General features: G+C 44.1%; 1 protein-coding gene and 4 non-coding genes across 5 annotated transcripts in view; 1 reads left to right on the top strand and 4 right to left on the bottom strand.

Annotated features, from left to right (window-relative positions):
* Window positions 1-12,166, bottom strand: part of LOC109252608 (histone H2B type 1-C/E/F/G/I) — a 490,736-nt gene that overhangs the window by 420,267 nt on the left and 58,303 nt on the right. The window lies entirely within an intron of this gene.
* Window positions 355-436, bottom strand: TRNAS-CGA (transfer RNA serine (anticodon CGA)). Its single transcript has one exon. It is a non-coding gene; the product is annotated as a tRNA-Ser (tRNA).
* TRNAV-AAC (transfer RNA valine (anticodon AAC)) lies at window positions 2,037-2,109 on the bottom strand. The gene has a single exon. It is a non-coding gene; the product is annotated as a tRNA-Val (tRNA).
* On the bottom strand, window positions 5,547-5,620 carry TRNAT-AGU (transfer RNA threonine (anticodon AGU)). Its single transcript has one exon. It is a non-coding gene; the product is annotated as a tRNA-Thr (tRNA).
* TRNAI-AAU (transfer RNA isoleucine (anticodon AAU)) lies at window positions 7,696-7,769 on the top strand. The gene has a single exon. It is a non-coding gene; the product is annotated as a tRNA-Ile (tRNA).

Here is a 12,166-nt window from a genome sequence, read left to right as displayed (position 1 = left end):
ACTTGACGGAGAAACTTGGAAACCAGGAACTCATTTACTAACAAACACAAAATTGGCTTAAATTGTACTTGGCTCTTCGAGGGAGGCAGAATAGTCGCCAGCGTGAGCAGGCGTTCGTCAGATTTCACAGCCTCACGATCAGGCAGCCGGTGTTTTTGAGCTCTCCAAGGCCGGATCTCGGCATGGACGGTGGAGACGTGGAAATCTGGAGGTTCTCAGGCGCCCAGACCAGGGAAGGGGAGGGTGGAAGTCACACCGGGCTGGTGGCCCAGGCGCCTCAAACATTCAGGGTTATAAATTGGGACCGTGGCTGAAAGGAGGGGGCCGGTTGGGACCCTCACCAAAAAGCTGCAACGCTGTGAGCAGGATTTGAACCTGCGCGGGGAGACCCCATTGGATTTCGAGTCCAACGCCTTAACCACTCGGCCATCACAGCCCCCGTGGAGAAGGCCCCACTCGCTGGACTGAAGACAAGGGTCTGTCATTGACCCGGTGGCGTGGCAGAAGAGATAGGGGTGGCTGATGCCAGAGGGTCCCCTCAAAACCTTGTTCAACTTCATGGCTCTTTCAACTTTTCAGATATTTAGGCAAAAATCTTGGCAACACGCTTGACTTCAATTATTCTTTCATTCCACACAGGTGCGGGAATTCTCTTTCCCTCTGCCCTCAGAAGCATCTAGATCCGAAAACGCTCTCACCACCCAGCTGCTAGCAGCCTGGTGCACAGCACCTGCACGTCTAACGCGGAATATGCTGCAAGCATCTCCTAACGGGTCCCGCATCCGGCCTTTCCAGCCCTCACCGAACACTCCACCATGAGCAGCCAGCGGATCTTTCTGAACCTACTCCTCTTGGTGGCCCAGCTGTGCTCACAACTCAGTGGCGTCTCCTCCTTTCATCAGAGTAAGCGCCCAAGTCCCCACCTGGGTTTCCGGGCCCCTGAAGACCTCGGGTGTCACCCTGCACCCCTGCACCCCTGGCTGCAGTTGCTCTCAGCCTTGTTCTTCGCTGTAAGCATCAGGCTCCTCGCTGTCCCGTGCTTTGCCCTGCCCAGTCCCAGCCCCTTAACTACTGCAGGTGTTTCCTCAAATAACACCTGAAACTCACACCTGAAACTTTCACCTCCCCTCTTTCCAGTGCTTCTCCTCATTCTCTGCTTTATTTTCCCCCATGTCACTCATAACCACTGTAACACACTGTGTAACTTATTTATTTTGTGTGGGACCATGTGAGTTAGTTCATGGGACCATGGGACCGTGTGTTGAAATGTGAGTACTCCTGGCTCCCCATTACATGCTTATTCCTTCACATCCTTTTGGATATGCGTGTATTTTCTTCAAATTCCCAAGGCCCCGATGTTCACAATTTCCATATGTAGGGAAGAAAAATGTTCCCTCTCTTCTCTTAGGCTGGGGGCTGGGGCCTACGAATGCAACTGACAAAAGACAGACGAACCGGAGAAAAGGTTTACAAAGTTCGTTGATGTTGTTTTTTTTTTTTTTTTATTTTAATTTTACAGGCGTGAAGGCTTCACGTAAAAGAAGTGAGAACCCAAAGAAGCAGTTAGACTGGAAAGCTTTTATGCCATTTTAGCAAAGGGTGATACATTGTAGGGAAGCGGGTAGACCAAGAAAAGGGGAGCGTGGGCTCCAAGGGGCAACAGTTGTGGGAAGGAAAACAGCGGGGAAAGAATGGAAGACCGGGTTGGTTCGCAGTTTATCTCCTCAGGCTCCTCTTGGCGCTGACTTCCTACCTCCAGTCATCGGGGTGGTTCTCTCTCTGGCAGAACATGGGGGGTGGGGGGGAACCTTCACCAAGGGACACTTACGTCCTGTTTCAGGCACACAGGAGGACAGAGGGCTCTTCCTGTTTGCTTTTTCTCAGTTGCTCTCAGTTCAAGATCATCTTTATACTAAACTGACGTATTTGGGTGTAGCAAATGTTCGCGTGTGTTTTTAAGTCTGAGACCCCAGAAAGGGAGTGCAGGTTCACGTCTAAAAGGATGTAGGCTCAGGAGCAAAACGAAGGCCAGCGGCTGTTTCCGCCCGGTTTCGAACCGGGGACCTTTCGCGTGTTAGGCGAACGTGATAACCACTACACTACGGAAACCCCGTGATAGGGGAACCTGGTAAAAGTAAATATTTCTTGATGTCCCCAGGTCTTTTTCGTAGGGGAATTTTCCCTTTACAAGATTAAAGGGAAAAGATTAAAGGATTAAAGATTCCCAGGAGAAATGCGTTCACCAAAGGTATCTACCATAATGTTCAGAGAAGCCTGTTTAGCCAAAAAAATTGGAAACTACCCCAGTGCCCATGAAGGCTTTCTACAGAAAATGACCCTTGATCTGAGACTTCATAGATGAAAAGACTATGAAGCATGATGCAGAGACGTCAGAAAGGGGGGTCTTGTCATTGGGAACTGAGTGGAGTGGGCGTGATCTTGGGAGGCGGGGAATGGTGGGTGGGCGGGGATGGAGGCGTGGCGGGGGGGGGGGAGGTCAGGAGGCAGGTCGGTGGATATCCAAGGATTTGAAGGAGGGCATGGAAAGAAATGAGATTACATGGGAATATGTGGGCCAGACCAGAGACGATGAGGTGTGTGCCTTCCACAGAGGGGAAGGTATAATTTAATCTGAATGTGATGAGACAGGTTGGAGCCTAAGCTTTAATTCTTGGAGTGTAGACGTCATCAGTGAAGATTTCCTTAAAAAAAAAAAAAAAATCAAGGTGTACTTTACACTATTAAAATGCACGAATCTTAAGGATACAGCTCAATGAAAAAATAAAAGTCACATCACCTCATTGATTCAAGAAGCCCAGCAAATGACAGCCAGGATAATCATAAGGGAAATCATAACCACCCAAATTATATTGAAATGCTTGGAAACCAAAGATTTAAAAAATCTTAAAAAGGAGGTGGAGAGAAAAGATAATACATTTTAGGTTAAACAAAGGTTAAATGGAATAATAACTATTCATTCAAAGAAACACAGAAAAAGAGGAACATAAAAAGGGGGGACAAATGGACAAAAAAATAACTTGACGATGGACTTAAATCCAAATATAAATAACTTCATATCGTGTGAGTGGGATAAACACGTAATTAAGTGGCAGAGATCGGCTGGCAGAATAGCAAAATAAGAAAAACCGGAGCCAACTGTTCCCTGCTTACAAGAGACCCGCAAGATGACTAATGATGACAGGTTGAAGGTAGAGTGACGAGGAAAGCTTCCCTTGAAATCACTAGGCATTAGAAAGCTGGTGTGGCCATATCAATATCAGCCAGAGTAGACCTGAAGGTAAAAAGCAAGACCAAGGTTAAAGAGAAACGTTCAACAACAATTAAATGATCAATTCACCAAGGACACTTATTAATTCTTGGATGAAGCGAAACTGAGAAAATTAAAATAAGAAATAGAACAACCACGACTATGGTTGGTGATTTAAAAGACCCCTTGGAGTAGCTGGTGAGAAGCTGAAAGAAAAGGGGAAATAAGTAGGGTATAGAAGATTTAGGCCATGGCTAGTAACTTAGCAATTTAACCTAATTAGCACTTCTAAGACACTATGCCTAACTCTTGCAGAATACACATTATTTTCAGGTGCACCTGAAAAATTCACCAAAACAGGGCCATCGAACAAGTCCCCCAAATTTTTAAAGGACTAAAATAAACCTTCAGATATTTTCTGACAACAGAATTAAACAGGAAGTCAGTAACAAAAAAGTAGAAAATGCCCAGATATAGGGAAACTTCAGCATGACACTTCTATATAAGCCACAAGTCAAAGTCAAAGTATAATGGAAACCAGAAGGTAATTCTAACTAAAAGCTACTAGAACAATACTTAGTGGAAAATATACAGGTTTACATGCATCTATTAGAAAAAGAAGAGGTTAAAATTGGGAAATTTTAAGAAGGAAGTGATGTCTTGTATTTTAAGACAGAGACTTTGGTGTGTCGAGAATGGCTTTCGATGGCCAATCTGGAAGACAGGGACAGCTAAGAGATGTTGAAGACCCAGAGAGGGACCACTAGAAGGACAGATGGCAAGGACATCTTACGCACGTTGAAGGCACAATCAACAAGACTTTGTGGTGACTTCATGGTGGGAAAGGCAGTGGGAGGAATTGAGGTTAATTTTAACCACAGGTTTCCAATGGGATTGATGTCACTTGAGTTTAGGGCGCATTGTGCTAATAGCGCCTATGTGAAATCTAAGTGCAGATGGAAATAATGAGTTTCAAGCTTGGGCGAGATCTGTTTTGGATGTGCCTATTTGGGGAGATCAGCTCCAAGCAGGCCGCCAAGATGCTTAGAGTTGATGAAGAAATTCTAAAGGATGAAGGATCAACTCCAGAGATTCTGCAATGGGTCAGCGCTGGGGACATCAGCCCTGGAAAGCGCCAAGGTGCTTGAGATTTTTTCCAGGTGTAATCATGGTGTAGGTACAAGGCTCAAGAACTTAAAACTTAACCATCTGAGAGTGTTCGACACTCCTAAGTTTGATGTGCTGTTTATGTGGAATTGTAGACACAGACTCAGCATTAAACAATACCAACACAGAGAAGAACGTGTGACAACAGGGAACAGGGACAGATGAATCCAGAAGATCTCAGCTGAGTCTGCTGAGTAATGATTTGTGCAAGTAATTATCTACAGGGTGGTCATTATCACATCCATTTCACACCTAAGCTTTCCTGGTGAAAGCTGGACGTACTTCCCAATCATTTCCCTTTCTCCAACACTTTTCATCATCACCATACTTTACCTTTCACCTTTTAGTGGACATTTCATTCAGATGAATTCACCAACCTCTCCAGTGCCCAATTTTAGCAACGAATACCTGAACACGAAGAAGAAAGAAGCGCACAGCTGACCTAAAACAACACCATGCCTCCTGTAAGAGCACAGAAGAGAGCTGTCTGTTTGAGGATCCCAAGCCAGGGAACATTTAATAGGGGAGGAGGTTTGAATAAAGAATAACTTATGTCAGGAAATAAATGGTATTTAGTTAGAACTCTCTTCAGCAAAGACACAATTTTGAATGTTCAGGACTTGATTAAAATTATCTTATAGAGGAACTACCTTTTATTTTCTAGTACTGTTAACCACTCAACTCTCATGGAGTCCATTAGATTCAAATCCACTTTAAGGAGTTTTAATAAAATATTAGTCTTCTAACACCTTTGCCTTTCCTGATGGTCAAAAATCAACAGGAAAGTAATTAATCCTTTCTTAGTCATCAGTAATTTCTTAGTAATACAAAGAATATCTGAAAGGGTGTTTTCACAGCGGTTGAATCTCTGTCACTTGATCTCAAATGGCAGGGCAGAGGGGCAAACCTCAGCTAGGCTAGGTGAGGCTCCTTGCCTTTTCCTGATACGTCACCCCTAGAACAAATATTCTGGGTCTTTAAATTACTTACGATGTATAGGATATGCGTCTCAAAGGCGTGAGTATTCCCAGGTAAATTCAAGTTGGTACCTACCCACCTGGAGAAAACATGGGAGGTTAAATCACAAAAGCCAGAAAGAGAGCTGAGGCACAGGCCCCGCTGGGATTCGAACCCAGGATCTCCTGTTTACTAGACAGGCGCTTTAACCAGCTAAGCCACGGAGCCAGGTACGGTAGGCCTGTAAGTTACATATTATTTCAGTATGATTTCACACACCTCAACTGTAATGAACTTAGTAACTAGTTCACCGGATGTTTCAGAAATGAAAGAACAGACATGTCTCGGTCAAAACCAAAGAAGAACGTTCTCTTGGAAGGATGAACAGAGGGCCTGGATTGAAATGATTGTCTCTTTTTGGATCATTGTTTCAAGGTGGACACCACTAGACCCACTGAGGTCTGCTGGGGACACAGACCTCTGTTGAACCCTAAAGGAACAATGAGTTGACTTTCTGCTAATCATCCTCTTCTCTTAACCACACCTGCTCTCTCCTCTATTAGTGTGCAAAAGGAGAGGTCACTGGTCAAAGACTAGCACGTGTCTGACACGTGGCTCTGAAAGAGCTCTGAGGATTTGTTTGCGCCTGTCAGAGGGCCCTCCAAAATGCCGGCACTCCTTTCTCCACTCACAGACGTTGACTGCCCATGGTTCACTCACGGCTGGGTTGGCCTCTGGGAACTTCCTCCACAGAAGAGGCACCTTGCGCAAAGTTACACCCACCTCCGAGGGGCGCTCCCATCCAAGCCTGGGTGATGTTAGAGTACAAATCTTTCCCCCACTCCCCTCTGCCTCGACGCAGGACATTCCTGAAGCGCCATTCCAAGCTCAAATCCCCCTGAGACATCAGCTTGAAGCCTCTGTTAAACTACGCAGCTCAGCTTCTGCCTCTTCCCAATCCCACTTCCCTCACCCTCTCGTATTTACTGATTCTGAGAGCGTTCCCCATGAACTCAGAGCGTTTCCCGGGGAACCGACCCTTGACAAAAGGCAAGTAATGACTGATGCATACTTTGGTCTCTAGAGGTCAAAGTGAAGTCTGAATGGGGTCCGGACTTTCAGAAATCATTTACCATAGCAAGTGCCCCGGGAAAACAAGAATGATAATAATATTAATCTTCTACTCTGCAAACTTTCAGAATTCTCACCGCAGAATAACAACAAAAAACATGAAGATACCTGCTAGTTGCTTCAAACGGTATACAAAGTTGCCAAAAGAGTGCTAAATGGCCAGAAGAATGATTTATATGTATGATATTAAACGCAAATACTTGAAATGGAAAGTTAGGAAATAAAAGGCAAAGTTAGCTGGTCAAAGAATATGGTTCTCATTTCTAGGGAGAAATAGCGCATATCAAGTCCTAAACACCTTACATACTATAGTGCATATCCGAGAGAAGCCCATATAATACATACACGTGCTCACAGGTACTTATAAATGGAGGGGAAAGAAGGCTTTGAGAATGTGCACAGACCGATGAACTTCTGAAAATATTAGTACCCCTGGCTTAGAAAGCGCCGTGGTGGGAAGCCAGGGGGAAGCGGGACCTAGCAGAGAGCGGAGGATGGCAGGACTCCGCGCCCCGCGCCCCCTGCCGGCCCCTCCCGCGTGGGCGCGTCCCGGCAGGTGCATCAGGCCGTGCTGGGAAGGGCGTACCTGCTCCGAGGTTTCCCTCCTTCCTCCGGAGTCGCCCGACCGGGGCTTCGGCTCCTCCTCCGGTTTCAGTCCCGGCGCTGCTCCCGGGCCCAGGACGCGCCCCGCCTCCCCCTTCCCTCCGGCTGGGTTCGGGAGCTCAGGTCGCGCTCCGGGTCCCGGTGGGTCAGCAGCCCCGCCGACCCCAGCCCTGCTCTCGGGCGCCACCACGCGTCCGGGAGCCACACCGCAGCTCCAGCTCGGCGACACTGAGGGGCGGACTCGGCGCGGCGCGGCGCTGCGCAGGGTCCGAGGTGCGGCGTCCCCAGGGTCCGGGCGGAGCCGGCCTGTCTCGACGGTCCCCGGGAGCGCCGAGGCGCCTGGATCCCGCTCCCTGACGTTGGCCTGAATCTTCTCGGGTTTTCCCGGAAGAAGCCCGATCCCTTGAGGCCGAATATGGAGCTTTCCCCGTCCCTTCTCCCCCCTCGGCCCCTCCAGACGGGAAGGACGCGAGGAATAGGAGCGATCCTCTCTTCTTCCCGAGATTAGCCTCGAGGAAGCAATGCTGTTTGAGTGCCGTTTACCGTGGGAAAGAGCCCGTACGTGTCCTGGCCGGTTAGCTCAGTTGGTTAGAGCGTGGTGCTAATAACGCCAAGGTCGCGGGTTCGATCCCCGTACGGGCCAGCTTTTGCGCTACACGTGGAGGGTACCCGCGGGCCTGCACACCCTCTGGGTGCGGGCTTTGCTGGGTGAGCGAGTCTCCGAACTTCTTTGCTGCGGTGCTGGCCCCCAAGGTGGGCCGGTGCCCTGCACCTGTCTCGGCCCCCCGCGCTCTCGCACACTAGCGGGGGCGACAGAGCAGAGGGCTTTGTTTTCCTGTGACGAAACTCTTCTGGAAGGAGAAAAACCTGAATTATTTGTTTCCTCTGAAAACCAGTTGTGGAATCGCCCTTCCTACCACTCACCGTGGGTCATTCTGCATTCCCCGGTTCAGTCTAAAAGACAGAAAGGACTACAAAATGAGAAAAATTTTCCAAAACTTTAATAGTAAGGATTGACAAAGATCTCGGTTTCCTACACTCTCACACTTATTCTGACATGAAAGGGTTACATAACTTGAAACGTTATTTGAGGTTTCTGTTTTTGCGTTAATGATACATACATTGATGGTTTTGAAGAAAGAAACTTTAAAAAGATAAATGCAAAGGTTTCCCTTTCAGCGGTATTCTTCCTTAGCCCACTTCTCACCATCACCTTCTGTAGGTCAACTCTGTTCTTAACTTCTCATTTATCCTTACTGGTTTTCATAGATATAAATATTTGTATTTATTATTATTTTTTCTTCTTTTCCCCGCAAAAGATTCATAATCATTTACCCATTGTTTGCCCTTGCACTTTTCTCTTAGTATATCTTGAGTATTTCGAATTGCACTTTCCACTTTGTACACAGTCAAAAATTAAAGCTTATTTTCAAATGAGTTGGTCCTGCCAGCCAGGAGTTGAATCTAGAAATTTCTCAACATCATACAAAGTGTCGGGTTTTCCAACACAGGGAAGGAGGTAGTGGAAATGGTATCCTTAATTTTCTCTAATGTGAACAAAGCGCTTTCTTTCTCAAGCCATATCACATTTAGAGACTTGAATAGGCACTCCTAAGCTGCTCAATTATCGAACAAAATTACAATTTTGACAAATGTGTATCGATCTTTCACTCCAGTATGGCACTGTGTTGTCCTTCATGAAAAGATGTGAAGGAAATATGAAGTGACAGACTGGAGTCCGAAAGACTGTGTGCATGACTATGATCTCTTTAAAACTATCCTGCGACTAACTCTCATGTGGTTTGGGGGGAAATGGGTAACGTAAGACAAGGGGCAAACGTGGAAAATGTGTTCCCAATTGTTGAAATTGGATGAAGAGTATATAGGAGTTCTTTGTATTACTTTTGCGTTTTTTTTTTTTTTTTTGAGTGTGACATATATGTTTTTTAAAACTTTAAAACTAAAGAATCAATAAGAATGTTTCACACATGTCTCAGGACATTATTAAATGTGCTAAATAGTCATTCCCTTTAGATGGTGGAGTTATGAACCATGTTTAGTTTTTTCTTTTTGCTTAGCCACATTTTCTGCAATGAGCCCCTATATATACTTATATAATGTAAAACAAACAATAACAAAAAAATTTAGAAAAAAACAAAGAAAGAGAATAAAAAAGAATCATCAATCTGTAGGATGTTTACACTCATTATACTTCTTTTCCTTATTGGGAAACTAAATAAAAGGAAGTAACCTACTAAGTAATTAAAGTGAAATTCCCAGAAAGAATTCCTCATGACAATCGTGCAGGATACATGGCTCACATATGCTCAGAGTTTCTTATCCAGACAGGAGTTTTCAAGTCCACGGTTCATATTCGGTATTAATGATGAGATTAATATTAATTTAAAATTGGAGCAATTAATATTCTAAGGTACAATTCAAGATGCTGTGAACTTGGTTATTTGAATAGGACGATTCCTTGGAATATGATCATCCACTGACAAAATGACAAACGTGCCTTTGAGAAACAGCATAGTGACTTCGTTAAAAGGAAGTTCTGTAGAGCTATCTGATTAGAATGCTGACTCAGTTTTTTATCTGTAAAATGAGCATGATTATAATATCTACCTCATAGGTTTGTTGTTATGTTTCGATATGTTAACTCATTTAAAACACACAGATAGTGCTTGATACATAATAACTGTTATATAAGATTTTAGTTACAACTGTTATTTTAAACTATAAGATACTGAAAGACTGGAGCTGAAGTATACTGTAGCAACTCTGGGATCAACCCAAAACTGCTGGTCCATTTTATTCCTATAACACCGTGTAGGATCAGAAAAATTTTTGCCTTCTTCCCATCCAGGTTCTTTGGCTGGTCTAGTAATTAAATTGAGATAAGACTGATCCACAGGAGGAAGATAAATTTAATTTTATACATGTGAGAACCCCACAAAGAAAGGAAACTCAAAAATGTGACCAAAGCAGGAAGCTTTCCTACCGTGTAGGCAAATAAACAATCAGTTTGTGAAGAACTGACAGCACAAAGGGGTTTGGACTTGGGATAATTCACGGTGGAGAAGTGACAAGGTTTATTTGTACAGGCTTCTCAAACAGAATCTTGTAGACCCCGAATCCTTATCTCTAGTGCTAAGGATGTCCTCTACCTTTCTGGTACAGGGAGGGGACCCTTCACATGGGAGACTTCGCTCCTGCTTTTGGCAGGACAAAGGAGGGTCAGAGTGTTGTTCATGCATGAATTGTTTCTCAAACACCTTTAGTTACAAATAACCGGTATGTTAAAATGGCATATTTTGGGGTGTGATATTCTGCTCACCTTCAACCACATTCACTTCCAAATTCAATTTATGTTCTTCTCTACCTGTCCTAAGAATCACTGGTTGTTTCATCTCAGATCTGACTTCCCCGTTTGCTCGCACAAAGTTTTGTCCTGGGTTCTTTTAAAAAACTTTTCATGTTAACTTTTTTTCTAGCTCAGGTGCATTATCGTAGTCATGTGTCTCGTTTATCATTGACATTTGATTTGCATTATTTCCTTGTGGAAGGAAGCTTTTAATTTTGTTCATTATTGGGCCCCCGTATGTACGTAATTAAACTTTGGGGTTTCTCCTCCTGTTGATCTGTCTCACGTGACTTAATTCTTAGACCAGCTGGAAGAAACTTGAAGGGTAGAGGAAATTCTTCCCCTCCATCAGCACAGCAACTCAAAGGCCACGAAACCAAGTGAATAGGCGGTACTGTAGAGCCAGATGACCAGTGTGGCTGGTGAGGGAAAGGGTCTGGGTCTCTGGCCTGCCCTGCCCATTCCAGTCTCTGCTCGATCTCTAGCTTCAGGTGGTCCAGCTGAAGATTCTCCTTTTGTGAGGTAGGTTGGCCGATCTATGGGCTTTGGCATTAGGAAATAAGGAAGAAGCTGGTGAAGGGTGGCAGACAATGCCAGCCCGAAACATGCCCCTGGGGCGCAATGGTCATTTTGAGCGAAACGCTTTTGAAAAGCAGCAGATGCAAGAAAAATACTCCAGCCTTTCTTCTTATTCTTAAAAGTGGGAGATAAAATTCTCCTGTGAAAGATGTCTTTAAATATTGCTTTAAAATATTATCTCGATTGGTAATTATCTCGATTCCTTTTACCAGGAGAAGAGTAACATTTTGATTCTCAAGGATAGAAAGTTGAGGCTGAGGGAAATCCGTACAAACAAACCTTGTTAAATTCACCCTTATCTTCTGGTCACTTCACCCAATTACCTCCCTAGCCCCTGCCACCTTGCCTCATCACATTTTCTTAATTTTACTGCTCTTTGTCCAATTCCGTGTAAGCATGTGCAACTCTAACTTTGGGACATTCCCTGTGAGGCCTCCCGTGTCACATAAATCATGTTAAATAAAGTGCGTTGTTAATTGTCGTTACATTATAGGGGCCCACATCGAGAACTCAGAAGGGCAGAAGGAAAGATTATTTTCCTAAGGAAAGATTATTTTCCTTCTCTTCATTGAAGTGAGAGCCTGGTTTTCTGATGTGTGCATTCTTAAAAGTCCTTGGGAAACAAAACCCAGACTGGGAAACCTCAAGTTTCTTCTACAAATAAAAGGGGGGGAGAGAGAGAGAAACTATAGATTCAAGGAACTGAAGAGACATATATGTCCAATCACTTGTTTTTTAAAATGTGTATGTGTATCTTATATACATGCTTCTTATAATATAGTCTATATTATATAGAATATTATAATTTTAATACCTCTATATAACTGTATTATACAACACATTTATAAGATATATCAAACAAGTGGCAAAATTGGAACAATAATTGAATGCTTGATCTTATTTTTGTTATATTTAGATGTGATCATACTGTGATTATGTTTTTTAAGAGTCCTTATCTTTTAGAGATACATAAGTATTAGCCTTGTTCCAGTCATAGTGGAGCCTGAGACAAAAGGAAAATCAGTAATACTGATTATTAAGAATTTTGATATTGTATTCATTATGGATCTTTTGCATTAACTTTGATTTTTAAA

The sequence above is a fragment of the Panthera pardus genome, unplaced genomic scaffold (genome assembly GCF_024362965.1).
Source record: "Panthera pardus isolate Hobbes unplaced genomic scaffold, ASM2436296v1 HiC_scaffold_17, whole genome shotgun sequence".
NCBI classification, from domain to species: domain Eukaryota; kingdom Metazoa; phylum Chordata; class Mammalia; order Carnivora; family Felidae; genus Panthera; species Panthera pardus.
Note: the sequence above shows the minus strand (reverse complement) of the source record. Positions and strands in the feature narration are given on the sequence as shown.